We start from the raw sequence: 15,577 nt of genomic DNA on the forward strand, positions 1-15,577 counted from the left end.
AGTAAACGAATGCAAAAAAGAAAAACGCGAGAGAGACGGCCAGGCCTGTACACAGCGCGGTTACTAAATTACGATGAACAGATATGCAAGCGTGCCTACCGTGTTGAAGGATTATTACGATTGTCGAAATGATGCCAAGGCTTAGGCCAGGAAACCTTAGCATCGGAGCAAAAGCTCAGCGTCAGACAATTTAAAGATATAATAATAATAATAATAATAATAATAATAATAATAATAATAATAATAATAATAATAATAATAATAATAATAATAACAATAATAATAATAATAATAATAATAATAATAGTAATAATAGCAAAAGGCTGGCACTCCTTGTAATTCTAGGTCGCACAAAAGCAGCGGTTTGCTTGAAATGGTTTGGCTGCGAAGTGTGTTTCTGTAAATAAGGAGTTTCAGCTTGTATACGCAATAAAATGCGTAGCACAAGTTACTATCATAATAGATAAAAAGTAAAGGCAGGCGGGGAAAAAAAAGTAAGGTTATTCGGAATGGGTTCGTGCAGAAGCATGCTGGTTGTCGAAGCTTTTCTGTATGACCATAACAGGTCACTAGGCCAAGCTTCGACATCCGTATACAGAGAGAGAGAGAGAGAGAGAGAGAGAGAGAGAGAGAGAGAGAGATATGAAAACAGCATTCGAACGTATTAAGAAAACGAATGGAATATTTCGTTTATTCCACAACAACCCTTCCAACTTGCTAGCCGAGTGTACAGCATCTGGTGAAATTAGACTAGTTCGGATGTTACGAAACTGAGGAACATGTTTTTTGACTCGTCATGGAGCTTAAAAAGCAAAGAAAAAAAGAAAACTGAACTAGACGGTGCGAAATCGATTCAAGTTATGCGAACAAAAGTGTCAATCATAACAACAACTAAAGAAAATAAAAGAAGAAGAAAAAAGAAGGAAATAGTGGCACAGGCTTGACTACTTCCAACAGAGTATACAGTCCGTGCTCGAAAGAGAAGTAAGGTCCGCTCGGTGGTAAACAACTCTGCGAAAGAGGAAGGAAAAACCGCGTCTTCATTGGTGCTGTCACGAGAGAAGTCGGAAAACCCCGACTCACAGCGTAAGTTTTCAAAGAGCACTGTTAGACTACGACATATGTCACCCTAATAAATGTGCATAAATAGAACAACGCGAACTCTTCGTTTACCTAGCTAGCGTCAAAGGCGGCTAAAGTGTCCTTCGTGGTTATAGTGCGAGAAAAAAAAATCGCCCTTACGTAAGCGTATCCAACAAGACGTCACGTGCTGCGGTCTCGACCGTGGAGAATCGGTTAATTGTCGTTGAAGGATGGGTGCGAAGAGAAAAGCAGCGACGCTTTGTTTCCACGAGCCAGAACGCTACTCGCGTTATCCGAAAAAGAAGTAAATGGAAGCGGAAAAACACGGGGCGCGTGTCAGCTGTGGATTGCTGTCGTCGTGAGCAGCTCCAGAGTCTCGCACATGCGTGAAGCAAAGACACGGAGTGAACGGCGTGCAGGAGGAGGACAAAGAGCATGCCACCGTAAACGACGTCGTCGCTTTCACGCGCATTTCCCTACTGTGGCAGAGAGGAAGTGCGCACCCGTATTCAATGTCACGGTCGAGGCAGCAAGAAAAAAAAAAAAAGCAGAAAAAAAAAGTCAAAGCGGAGAAGGCTGTCCCCGAGAAGCGAAGCCGGTGCGCGAAGTAAAAAAAAAGAACGAAAGAAACACCGAACGCGGTTTCGTACCAGCCAGCACGTGCGTTCACCGGCCGGCGTGGAGACGATGCACACACAAACACACGCATCCACACACACTGACAAGTCAGTGGCTCACCCTGTTGTTGTCCATGAAGGATCGCGAAGCCGCCTGGTGCGACGGTGCGGCGTCCATGGGAATCCAGGCGCGCATGGCGTGCGTGGTCGGCGGCGCTGGGCCGGCGGCCGTCGTCGTCGGGGTCCGAGCGCCTGCTCGCGGCGGCCACAACGGGTTGCGCTGGCCTTCGGCGGGGTGGCGGGGGTCAGAAGGGCGTCACGTGACGCGGGTGGAGCGCTGGCCTCGCGGCAGCGGCGCAGTCTCGGGCCCGGGGTGGTGGGGGTGCCGCGCTCCTCCGGTCGTCCGCGGCGCCTGCGTGCCGTGTGTCGCGCCTCGAGGAACGCCCTAGCTGCGACGACGGCGCGCCGCAGCCAGCCAACTCACCGCACCACGGGTCCTGCCCGCGGCGGGCGCCCCGAGGCCTCCTCGCCCGCCGCGGGGAGGGGCCTCGGTGGGCGAGGCTCGCCCTCCTTCTCGCTCCTCCCTCGCTCCTCCTCGGAGAGCGGTGGCGTCATGCCGCGCTGATGCGGATGGAGAGCGGGATCCGCAGGGATGCCCGACGCGATGATGCCCCGCGCTTGCTCGCCGCGAGACGTTTCGGAGGAGCCGCTGCTCTCCTTCCGCTCTCGGGATAGCTCGGGGAAGCCGGACTGCGCCGTTGGTTGTTGCGTGCTTGGTAGGTCGCTGGCATCAGGTGGTTGCACTACACTTGGCGTGCGTAAGGGCTAGCATAAGAAACAGGCCGGCTTCGTTAATTCGTCTGGCATGCTTGCCAGCTATAATGACAGAGTCTTTCAGTGTCTATTCCAGTCTTGTTCACCTTAGCTCACGCCCGCATTTGATGACGAAAATGTGCACGCGCGTTTCACAGAAGTACATGGAATTCGGCTGCGAACAGTGACAGTCGTTTAACATTGAACACAATGAACCACAATGATCCTGGGCAGCCTCTCTACTTTCTTTGATTATCGCTGTTAGAGTACACCGACGTAATATATATATAGACTTACTAGTCTATAAACAGGTCTTGATAATAATGACAGGAATCTTGCTATTATTGAAGTAACTCGAATTTTCCTCTTCGATTATGGTTTTCAAGACGACATTGAAAAGCAGGTAACTCGTTGTTATTTGTAAATGAATTGATTATTGCCACTTGTCGGCGCTCACGTGTCCCACAGATGTGTGCTGACGTGCCCTACCGTCAACACACTTTCCTCAAACCTGTTACTCGATGGTTATGAATGTGGCTTATATTATTTTATGTTGCCTCTTCGCACGCATGAAACAGAACCTCATGGTTTGCCGGCTTCCATGCGCTGGCTAAAAACGATGACCCCCAAGAAGACCACGAGCCCTTCTTGTACAGCGAACAGCTTTGTCAGTTCGACCTCTGTTTGGTTGCTAGCTTTCACGACACCACGCTGTTTTACCGAAAAAAGAAGTAATCTCAATAGCCTTCTCCCTTAGCCTGCAAGATATCGTATGGAAAAAAAGTTATTTATAAAGAATGAATGAATGAAGGTTTGTTTTTCCACAAAACAAGTACAATTAATGCAGTGTTGTGGTGGGAAAGGGGGGAATAAAGCTGCTCAAGGCAGCTTGACTGGCCTAAAGAACCCAGAAACGTCAGAGCAGCAGGGTGAAGCAACTATAAAAAAATTTGCGATTATTTAAATACAAATACACTGATCATCTAGTCAAGAAAAAAAAAAAAGACAAAACAAAAATTTGAGCACGCCTTTAGTTTTTGAGGAGTTAATACTTAGGCCCTTTTCGTCTAACCACTTATATGTAATTCTCACTAAACGATATTAGCGTATGAGACTAAATCAATTAATTTTTTAGACGAAATGAATAACGTGGTGTGGAACAGCACAGATTATATAACGTTAGTCTATATTAATTAACGTAAATATTAAAAAGAAGCGGCCATAAATTGCTGCCCTGTGGAACACCAATATTAACTGAACGAGTTTGAGATGCCTTATTTTTTTACATGATTTAGGTAGGATTTAATCAGGTCATGGGCAATGCCACGAAGTCCATAATATTTCATTTTAGAAAACAAGAGCTCATGATTAATAGAATCAAAAGCTTTCAAGAAATCGACAAAAACACCCAGTGTATAAGCAGAGCTTTTTCAATATTGTTTAAGATACATTCTTTTTGTTCCAGTAGAGCGCGAGCTGAGTCGACCTATATTTGCGAAAGGCGTACTGCTGGTTCGTTAACGGACTATACTTATCCAAAAATATAATTATCCTGCAAGGTATATATAATCTTTTCTAAGCCTTTAGAAAAAACTACTGGCTTGTAATTTGACAACATTGTTATATCACCCTTTTTAAATATTGCGGTTACTTTCGGAGTCTGCATTTCGCGCGGGAGTACTCCTAACCTAACATTACTCCTAAAAGACATTACAAACATTGACTAATGCTGGAGCAATTATGTCCTGGACAAACTTAACAGGCTTAATTTGAATATTATCAGCGTCACAGGCATGGCTGTTACTAGGCTCAGAAAAAGTGAACTAACTTCTGATTCAGTTGCAGAGCTAATGAAGATCGAGTCTGAGGAAGTGGCAGTAATAAAGTGGCAGGCGTTAGCACTTACGGGTTGATGGGGAAAACAGGCAAAATAATCATTTAAACAATAAAGTAACAAGTCGCCGCGCAGTTCAGCCCCGTCATGCACGATACGTAGCCGAGTGGCCGGAGCGGGTGCTCGATTCACTAATAAATTGAGCTTGTGCCATTACTTTCGTTGTTTCATAATGCGAATTATTTGTGTTAGCAAGCAAGCTTAGCAGAACGTAAGTCTTTGTTCAGACGGAAACGCCCAAATGCTTTAAGATCGGCTGGATCTCACGATTGAAGGAATTGATTATATAATCTTCCCTTTCCTTTAATCTTTTCAAATAAACCATTCTTCATCCAAGGCTTAACCTATCTTTGAAGTCCGTGCACGGTGTAAAAGCGAAGGGAAATGTTTGAAATAGGCGGCGATAAGAATTTGCAAAAATGCACTGTAAGCCACTTCAGCGCAAAATGCAGCGTACGCAGTACTCCAGTCAACCTGAGTTAATTCGTTACGAAAGCGGACTAGCCTATCATGCGTGATTATTTGGGACGGAATGTCATTTTCAGGTGTTATTTTAACTTATCTTTTCAAACTGAAAAGAAAAATGGGAATGTGATCTCTAAGGCTATATAGGGTAGAACACCATAATTAATCTTGTTTAAGCCATAATTAGTGATAAATAGATCAAGGCATGTAGACGTGTCAGGTGTAACTCTAGTGGGAGCATTAATGACATTTAAAGAACCATTCGACTGTAATAATAATTGAAAGTTACGAGTAGTACTGGAACGATCTAACATATTGATATTAAAATCTCCACCGAGTACAATTTTGTATTGCGAATCAGCAAACAACTTGAAAAAATTTTGCCAGGAATGAAAAAAATAGTAAATTACCACGAGGGGTGCAGAGTACACGGTGTGAGGATGTAAAACACACAAGATTTCATAATCATCGGCCACACAAGAAAAATCAGGGATACATTCTACATTGAAATTATCGTGTACAAGCATACTGACTCCACCACCTCGGCTTCCCATTCTAGACCGCGTGAAACACTGATACTTCTGCAAGCACCAGGGTATCGTATGGCGGTCATACCGGGTTTCAGACAACATAATAAAGGGAAATTAAAAGTTCATTCTGCTGAAGAGTACATCGAGTTCATCCGTTTTGATTTTTGCAGATTGGCTGTTTAAATGAATGCAAGTAATGAATCCACCGTGATGGGAGGAAATGAAACCGTAAATGGTCACTGGAAGCTAGTATTGAATGAATAAGTGGTGCTGAGGTCATAAGCAAAGAGCTACCTACTCGGGTTGAGCTATGCGTTCTATTAGTATAAGGACGCATTTTGACAGACAGCCTAATTTTTTGATCACCTTAATCTGTTTTGATCACCTTAATCCTGCGTCTGCATTTAATCTGCAGACGCAGGTTAAATGCAGGAAAATCAGAGCAGATAGAGAGGCAAAGCATATAGTCTATAGGCAGAGCGTAGGCAAAGCATAGAGCGTCTATAGACTGACTAACTATATTTTGATCCGATAGCCTCTACATTATTAGAATGAAACCACACAACTTTGAGGTAGACATGGTAGTAAAGGAGGCACCGAATTCACATACGCTGTTCGTACGCACACAGTCTACGAACTATACATTGTACAGATCGTAGGCATTGCGTGTCTATAGTGTGTAGACATTATAAGAACATATTTACAAACTTTCTAAGGGTTGACTAAGCAGGACAGAAAGGTTCTAAAGAAGGGCTCCGAACAACGGCTGCGGAAACACCTTTTTCCTTCGGCTCTTTCCTGCTCACTATATGGGACGCGTTCCTGCGCCAGGCGGTGTTTGCTCGCGCCACCGGTTCGTCACACTCCGGCTGAAAAAAGGGAAGCGGAAAACACCGGCGACTCAGGCCCGCGCTGTGTGTGTGCGTATAGCGTCCGCGCTAGCGATCGATGCGGTGACTCGAGACGCAGCGGGAACGGCTCTGAGCAGCGGCTGAGTCACTGTCGGAGGCACGCGGGCTGGCGCGTGCCCCATTTCTCACAGCGTTCGTACTGCGCAACTCAAACGCATATACCGTGCGGCTGCGTGCGTTCACGTAAAGGACAACTGATAGGTGCATCCTTACGGGTAATGTTTCCAAGCAGTTGGCTTAATTAGCCGCTGAGCGAGCGAACAGCGCAAAGTGTGTGAGAGAAGCAGAGGTAACACGCAAACGGAAAGACAGAGCCATGGCCCTGAGCATTATCCAATAATAGCCGTCCCGTAGTGGTGAAGGATACGTATGGATTGAACAATTAGGGAAGGTAACCGCTCACAGGGCGACCGAAACCGGGCGAATAAATAAATAAATGATTAAAGAAATAAATAAAAAAGAATGAAAATACGCAAACACAGGAAAGGGAAGGGTGTGTATGTGCGGGCATGAGGGTAGAGCGAAAATGCTATGGTGGCACGACACAAAAGCTCCGCAAAGTCCCAAAAACTTATCTCCCACATGCGCGCGTGTGCGTGCATGTGCGTGGCGCACGCACGAACGCACGCAGGTACCCGTACACACCAATGGTGGGGGACTCTTTTACAAGGTGCGAAGTTCCGCGTCTAAATCTTTAGCTTCATCGGTTTGGCTTCTTTACTAACACTTGCTCTGTTTGCAACAAACCTAAAACAGTCGATCGAGATACCCAATCGCTGATTCTCCTTGCTTCGCAGAATGTTCTTCCAATTTCCATCAAGACAATTCAATTTAAGTTTATAGACCTGAGATATGTGGTCTTTCCGTGAATCTCAGTTGGGTTCTATGCCACTGGACCATTCTATTTGTTATCTACAAGTTCCCTCGTACGTCCGGAAGGTGTTGCACTGCTAGGGGTGCACGCCGGTCGATGCTGTTGAACTGTGTGATTTCACTATATTCTGATTATGTGATTCAATGTTTTTGTTTATTTCTTACAAACAACAACAACAACAACAACAACAACAACAACAACAACAACAACAACAACAACAACAACAACAACAACAACAACAACAACAACAACAACAACAACAACAACAACAACAACAACAACAACAACAAGGACGACGACGACGACGACAACCGGGATACGATCGATCCCATGGATACCTCGTCTCTGCAATGTCACAATGACTGCAGTAGACGAAGCTAGCATCCTGCGATGACTTACGTCGCCTAGCCCGCCGCGTACCATGCCGGACGCTTACGGCTGAAATTTCGACACTTTGTTGCGTATAACCACAATGTCGCACAGACATCTCCAAGCATCCAGCGATGGACGCCATTACGCAGCGACGCGCAGTAAAAGGTGACGTAGGCAGATGACTTTCAAATAAAGAAGCATTTATTGTGCATTAACCCATATATGCCCGAACTTGGGGAAAATAAGGAAAGTGATTTATTTTCCCGTAATAATTGCTTCTGGGACCTCAGAAAGCAGAATCAACCTTTTATTAAAAAAATATTTTTTTTTCGAACTGTGTTTTTGTAGCCGTCCTACATATAGGACACCGCTGTTTGACCGACCGCAAACAAAAAACTTTTGCATATATTACAATGATATTGTTTTCAGAGCATATTCAATTACTCAGGAATAACTGACAAAAATTTCGACAACATCAATAATCATTAGAATTTATATTTCATTTGTATCATTTGCATTTACTTCCGCGACATGGCGTTCATCGAAGCTCACGCGGAAATACAATTTTGCGACTGAAAGCACGTGGCGAGGAGTGCTCCCACGCTAACCAAGACTTGCACGCGAGAAGGGTAGGGCCTCAGAAACACCCGCGTGGGGGCACTAGCTTTTTTACAAAAAAAATTTTTTTTTCGAGTTATTTCAAAAATTTTCAGCGTCCTACATATTCGCAACTCAAATGAACTGCAGGGGGCGCTGCGAAAACTGGCCGCGTCTGGCTACACTGTGCAACATGGCGGTTATACGGAGGTCCCCGCGTCGCCGCAACCGCTGTGTACCCTGTAGTTTGATGATTTTCGTGCAGTGTGATGCCGGTTTGCGCTGTTTTTGTGGAAGGAAAGCGAGTAGCTTACGCCGACCAAATCATTTTAGCCGATCTGAGAGAGCCACAGTGGGTAATGAGGCTGAAGTGGTCGCACGGTGTGTGCAAACATCTGGCGTGACAGCGGACCCGCGCGAGATTCTGATGAAAATCACCGATGTATTCTTGAACCCATTGATACTGGAACCGAAGTACTCGTGCACTGTTGGATGGTCGGAAAAGTACAAGCACGTTTCTGCTGCTTTGAGACACTGTTAAGGCGCGCATAGATAGTCCGGTGTTTCGAGCGTGCGAGACAGCGGCCGGCGAAGTTGGATACGTCACTCCCGCTACTTTTGCGTTACATTCAAGATTTGCGCGACGTGACTGTTGATTTGCTTAGCTCTAGTTATTCCAGTAGTTGGCACATTGTTTCGCTCGTAGAGAACAATACGATAAATAAGAAACCGAAAGATCTGCTTACTACAATAAAAACACATTTGCATACCATGTACATGTATCGCTCGTGCTGCGTGGCCTGACCATGATTGATTACTCCCCGCTGTCTACGAACATGTCGCTTATGGCTGCTGTGTAAACTAATAAAATGAAACAAATGTTTCTCTGTAAATTAATGTTAACTATGATACTGCATTATGAATCTAATGAATTTTTCATGTTATTCTATAATTTACGTATCCTGCACTTTAAGTGGCCAGGACTGCGTTCGCCTCTGAACTGCAAATTTCCTTCAGACACTGATAAGAGATACAATTGCTTTGATAATTACGCATTTTCAAATGAGCACCACTAGTTACATGGGTAGCGTGTCCAGGTCGCAGGGAAGGCGTACCGCTATGCCACCCCATAGTTATTTTGCATGCTGGTGCGTACATATTGTGCTTACATAGTACGATTTACCGACGTTACCTGGGAGTACCTGAAACTCCGATGTCACGATCGATTTTCGCTGATGTACCATACTCGATAGTTCCACGTTGTGCGCCGCATGTACCCGATATAACAGCTTTAATGAAGGAAAGCTTGAGTACCGGGGCGACATTTGCATCATAAACAGCATTACCACGCCGGCTATCACACGAAACTGCTTGTTGCAGCACGCATACGCTGAACGTTATCACGATGGCAGTAACAACCTCAACGCAAACTTCATGAAGTTCGCTGTAGCGTTTTACTGCAAACATAGTACAAGCAACAGTATCGGGTTCTCTTCACACAAACAACAAACCGACCCTCGCCTGAAAAAAAAAAAAAAAAAAAAAAAAAAAAAAAAAAAAAAAAAACTTTCTCGAGCAAGATGTTGAGAATATAACAATTGCCGTTATAGCAGCTTATGATGAGATTCGCAATCCATGTGGCTCTTCGACGCCGCAAAACTGCAAAACGCAGCATAATTTCACGGCTGTGCGGAGTTTCGTTGATGGTGGCGCGCACCCGCTCGCAGTGCGAAGGCTACGGACGGAGCGTCTGCTCCGACGCTCCGACCTTCGTACGAGGTTTTCGGCGCTCGCCGCTAGGTGTCGCGTGAATGGCTGGAGTCGGAAACATATCGGAACAAATATTCGGAACTAGATGAGACATGTGTATGCTGCAGTAAAGATCCAGAGACCACTCAGCACATCCTAATGGAATGCGCGACGGGATCCACCCAGCGAGAACCGTAGGTAACGTGCAACTCCCAGAAGCGCTTGGGTTTAAAGTGGAAGGAAACATAAACAGATCAGCCGTAGAGATCAGCAAGAGACGATTAGAGTACTGGTGGAAAAAAAGCAGGGAAAAGATGGATACGACCTGATCTCTTAAAATCATAGGCAGCGGTACAAGGTAAATTTTTGAAAAATAAAAATAATGAGAGGTATACAAAAATGCTAGATAAAGAACATGTATAGTATACCTGATTAAATCAAGCAGGCTAGGTGACTATTTGTCGCCGCCCCGTTTCAAAGGGGATGCCAATAAATCATCATCATCATCATCATCGCGAATAGGACACTATATGGGTTAATACTTCCGCAAGCGGAATAGATCAAGAATTTTTAAACTTGTGCTTAGGGACATCTCCAGAAAAGGCTGGGCACGCTGGCCTCGTGGCGGCATCTCCGCCACGCGTCGCGCCGCGTAATGGTTGACCCACATGGCGCGTATCGCACGCGCCCCGCACGCGTCGACATCCGTCGGACGGCGTTCTAGATCCCAGCCCGCGTACATGTTTTCGCGTCTACGAGTGCTACATTGCTTGAAAGGTTCGCGTCGAAACCAGCCTGCCATTCATATTCCTACACCGGGAGTGCTTCGTTTCAATCCACCAACCCGATGATTGCCGCCACCACTGCTGGGCCGCCCTCGTTTTATGCATATGCCGCGTGTTGGAAAACGTTCCACGACTGTGTTTTCAGCTGCTGCCCGAACGATATCCAATTTGTGGCGTTATTCGGCAGAAAACAAATCATTTTCTCCACTACGGGCGTTTGTCTTCGTCAAGGTTACTTCTTCGCAGAGTGCCAAGCGTAGCGAAGCCGCAAGCCGCGACCGCAGCCCATCGGATCGCGCCGGGCCGACGTTCGCATGCATGGCGGAAGTCTGACGCGGCGGCGGCAGCGTTGAGTGGACGCCTCGCAACATGATTTCGCACGTAAAATATCAAGCATGCATATCAAGCATGTCAGTAGGGAGAAAAAAAAATATATTCACACTAAAGACGGAGAATCAGTTGGGATCATTATTTTATACACAACACGTATCATCCTCTGTTAATTGTGGCATATATCTTCACCACAAGCGCGTGAGGTCGTAGCATGATCCGGAATCTGGGGACGTATTCTCGAACGATCACTTTTGGAAATAACTGCGCGCTGATTGGCTGGTTGAGCAAAACCAGTCGAATCACCCAACGCGCCCTGTGATCGTCCACGAAACGGAAGTTGCTCGGCTGGCTTGTAACCTGAGGTCAGTCGCTCCGGGTGGAGGCTGATGATATATATATTGTTACGGGGTGTGTATAAGGCGTTAATTGCAGGAAGCCGTAGGGCAAGTGGGTGCCCGTACTGCACGTCGACCTTCTCGTCCTCGCTGCTCTCCTAATGTTGCTGCTGATGCTGCAGCTCCACTACCTTTGACGCACTGTAACAATATGCTCGGCTGGCTTATTGTAATCTGAGGTCCGGAGGCTGACGGAGCGACTGACCTCAGGTTACAAGCCAGCCGAGCAACTTCCGTTTCGTCAGTGATTTAATGATTGACACAGTTCATTTACTATGACGCCGTTTATTGACATATCGACGTGATGATTCTTCTATTTCGGCTCATACGTAAGAGCGTATACCATTTTATAAATGGCGCTTGTAGGCGAAAGTTGCGATTGACCCGTCGCGTTGGCTCAGTGGCTGTGGCGTTCTTCTGCATGCTGAGCTCGAGGTCAGGGGCTCGATTCCACGCCTCGGCGGCCGCATGTCGATGGCGGGTGACATGCAATAGAGCTGACGTGCTTAGATACAGGTGCACGTGAAGAAACTCACGTGGTCAAAATTAATGCGGAGCCAACACCACGGCACCTCTCGTAGCCCCAGCTTGGGACGTTAAACCGCATGAATGAATCAACGCTGCGCCGGGTCGGGGTCGAACGGTACGAGCGGTCACTCCGAAAAAGGCGTCCGGCCGTATGCATGTGAACCAAGGCAACAACACGCACCAGGAAAGCTAGGCATTAATGCGCGCATCCTGAGCTGCGATGACAATGGAGCTGCAGCATCATGCATGTGTAGCCTCGGGTCGTATAGCCGCAGTGTCGGTGTAGTAATGGCGCTTGTCCTGATGGAGCGGCCGCCGTTATGAGAGCCGCGAAAGCATATATGCGTAAACTTGCACGGAAATAAGTGGCTCGTAAATGGAGGCGTGCAAAGCCAATTAGTTTTCGCGATGGACGACGCAAAGAGGAGGACCTGTGGCATCTCGCGAAGCGATTTCGACACGACGAGTGCCACTGCCGACGAGACAAAGCGGATGGACGAATATACGCGGCGGAAAACCACGGAGGGCGGCGGAAGACCGACAGCTATACATGCGCTGAGCGAGGGGTGCGCGGAGGCATGGAGCGTTGGGCTGTAGACTCAAGGCCTGCAGCAGACGCTGATTTCAAGAGACACAACATGAGTTTTACGCACACGTGCACGTTTCATCTTGCTGAACGAAAGTACAGTGAAAATATATAGCATATACGTATATCGGTAAAAGCACGGGTTCTTGATTGATTTGTGTGGTTTAATGTCCCAAAGCAACTCGAGGGCTGTGACAGACGCCGTATATAGTAGAGGGTTCAGGATTAATTTCTTTTACCCCATGGGGTTCTTTCTAAGTACACGAGCGTCTAAATATATGTACGCGAGCGTTTTCGCATTTCGGCCGCATTGAAATGCGGCCGCCGTGATTGGGACTCGAACTCGCGACCTCGAACTCAGCAGCAGAACTCCATAGTCACTCAGCTATATCGCACTGGGTGCACGGGTATTTACACAATTTCCATAGTTAGGAGCTGAGAGTCATCTATAGCTGTGCCAGAACTCCTCGTAAATGCTATCGCCGAATCGGGTGTACCCCGATTGTATAAGTTGGACCCCTTGCTACGGCTACAACTGCCATCTAGCCTTTCCCGCTCCGAAACGACCTTGCTGTGCCGCTTGTGGCTGGAAGTGTCGTTCACGAACGCTTAATTACTCATATCGTATGGGAATGGCCGAGAGGCTGATGTGCGACTCCTGTAGGTGCGAGTGTATCTGTCTTCGCTACGACGTACAACGCCTCTCTCTCAGGACAACTGCAAATCGACTGGACTCGAGACCGTTCTCTGAGTCAAAGATGCTCGGACAGTGGCTACACCCGTCACTGGCACAAAAAGCGATTCGGGCACTAGTACTGTACTTGAAGTGCACCGGTTTAAGAGACCGCCTATAGTGTCTCTCTACATCGCCCCACGTGTACTCATTACTCACTCTCTTCCTCTTTTCCTCTTTCTATTCTCCTCCCTTACCCCCAGTGTAGGGTAGCAAACCGGACGCTTGTCAGGTTGACCTCCCTGCCTTTCCTCTCCTTGCTCTCTCTCTGTCTTTGCAGGTGAGCTCGCGAGCAGATTGTGATTGACTTCAAAACCACCCTTCCTTCTGCATATATACAGTTGAGGCAAGGAGGCAGGACAAGTTTGTTGCTTGAATATAGTATAGTGTGGCACACTATACTATACTATACTATACTATACTATACTATACTATACTATACTATACTATACATTTGCAGCGCCCATCCCGAATTTTTACGCATGTTGTGTTCCGCCTTTAGCACTGCACATATATCTCACATTCTGCACCTTCTTTCCAAAAGCATATGCCGAACTCGACTCGAGCTGCATAACTCTCTTGTATATATACAGGGTCCGTTTAAAACAAGAGTGGTACAAAACACGCAAATCCTATCAGAGTGACTTTACGAACGGTGTATATCGTATACTATAGGGTAGACATCTATTTTCCAAATCATGGTGCTGCTGGATGACACGTTTTTTTTTTTTCGTACTAGTTATAACCAAAAGCGAGAAGAATATGGGGAACCGAGGAGCTCGATATTTAGTAACCATCTAGGAAGAAGCCAAGGAAAACAGCGAAACAGCGGTAAGGGTCACATTTCCCGATGATTTTCATATGCATAACAATGAAACATCCAACGAATGTACAAGAAATGTAGTTTATTCGTTAATGGTGTGCGTATATACGTGTGATCCACGTGTGCGCGTGCGTGTTTGTGGCGGTTTCGAAAAACGGTGTATACGGTTTCGGGACAACTCTCGCTTCAAAGTAGACTATATTCTCGGGATCCGCACGCAGTCGGCGTCTGGGAGTCCCCCAGAAGGCGAGAAACAAGCAGCAGCAGTAGCAGCAGGAGGAGGCAGCTTCACGCTGTCACGTCCAAGGCGAGAACCCATCTGGTCGATGACGGTCGGCGTGCCCGGCCGCGCCACCCGCACGGCCCAGCTGTCGCGCGGTTCGTTCGCGAAACGTGCGGCCGCATACGCGCGCGGGCAGCCGCGCGCCGTTTGCGTCCGGCCACCGGCGCAAACAGAGGCGCGGGCGCGATTAATGAGCGTGGCCGCGCATTTAGGGCTCGCGCCCTCGGTCGCCGCCACGGCCACAGTGCCGCGAGCATCGCTTCGTCGTCGAGGCGGCCGCCGATGTGTGACTCACGCTGATAGAGAGAGCGCGCGCGTCCGGTGTGTGGCTCCATGCGCGCGGGCGGCTCACGGGCGCCCGCCTGGGTTCATGACGCCGAAGGTCCTCGCTGTTTACCAACACACGCAGCCAGCGTGGCTGGCCGTGGATCGCCCCGAGTATCCGCCTGAGTTGGCAAGGATGAGAGCGCGGGTTTGAACGAGCCGGGTGGTGGTATATATACAAGCGCTTGGCGCGGTGCATACCGTGCCTGGTACCATCGCTATTTGTTGTCGTGCGCCGAAAAATAATGAACGAAGACCGGAGCCCATATTCACAAAAAGTCCTTACGCTACAATTGTTCGTAAAAAAAAAAAAAAAAAAAAAAAAAAAAAAAAAAAAAAAAAACATTCCGACCAATCCTTATGCTGAACATATTTGCGAAGACGACCACTGCCAATGGCAAAGAGCACTTATACGAACGACAAGCTTTGTGAATTGGGCCCCAGCTGAACATTAAAATTTTCTTTTAAACAAGTATTGCATTTCGGAAATAACCTAGTGCGCTTGTGAATATATCCCGCGTAATTTATTTCTCTCTCTCTTTTAACTGTTTGCAGGACAGTTATACACATATATGTATATATAAGGGGTCTTGTGGTTCTCGGATTGTGAGTGCGACTCCTCCTCCGGTATCGGCGGGTTCGCGACAAGCCATGAGGAATGGCAAAGGGTTGTCCTTAGACCACGCTGTGCCAGCTCATGTAGAGCGGGAGGCCTTCCAGCGCACTTGGTGAACACATCGGCGCTCCAGACTTTCTAGATAAATACTGAGAGGGTAGCAAGGTGACACACTGTGACTTAACTCTCTAGTTTGAAAGCACGCACGCAACTCCACCATATTTTAACGCCTTCAATAGGTAAGTACCGATCTGAAGCTTCGTTCT

The sequence above is a fragment of the Dermacentor silvarum genome, chromosome 1 (genome assembly GCF_013339745.2).
Source record: "Dermacentor silvarum isolate Dsil-2018 chromosome 1, BIME_Dsil_1.4, whole genome shotgun sequence".
Taxonomy (NCBI): Eukaryota; Metazoa; Arthropoda; class Arachnida; order Ixodida; family Ixodidae; genus Dermacentor; species Dermacentor silvarum.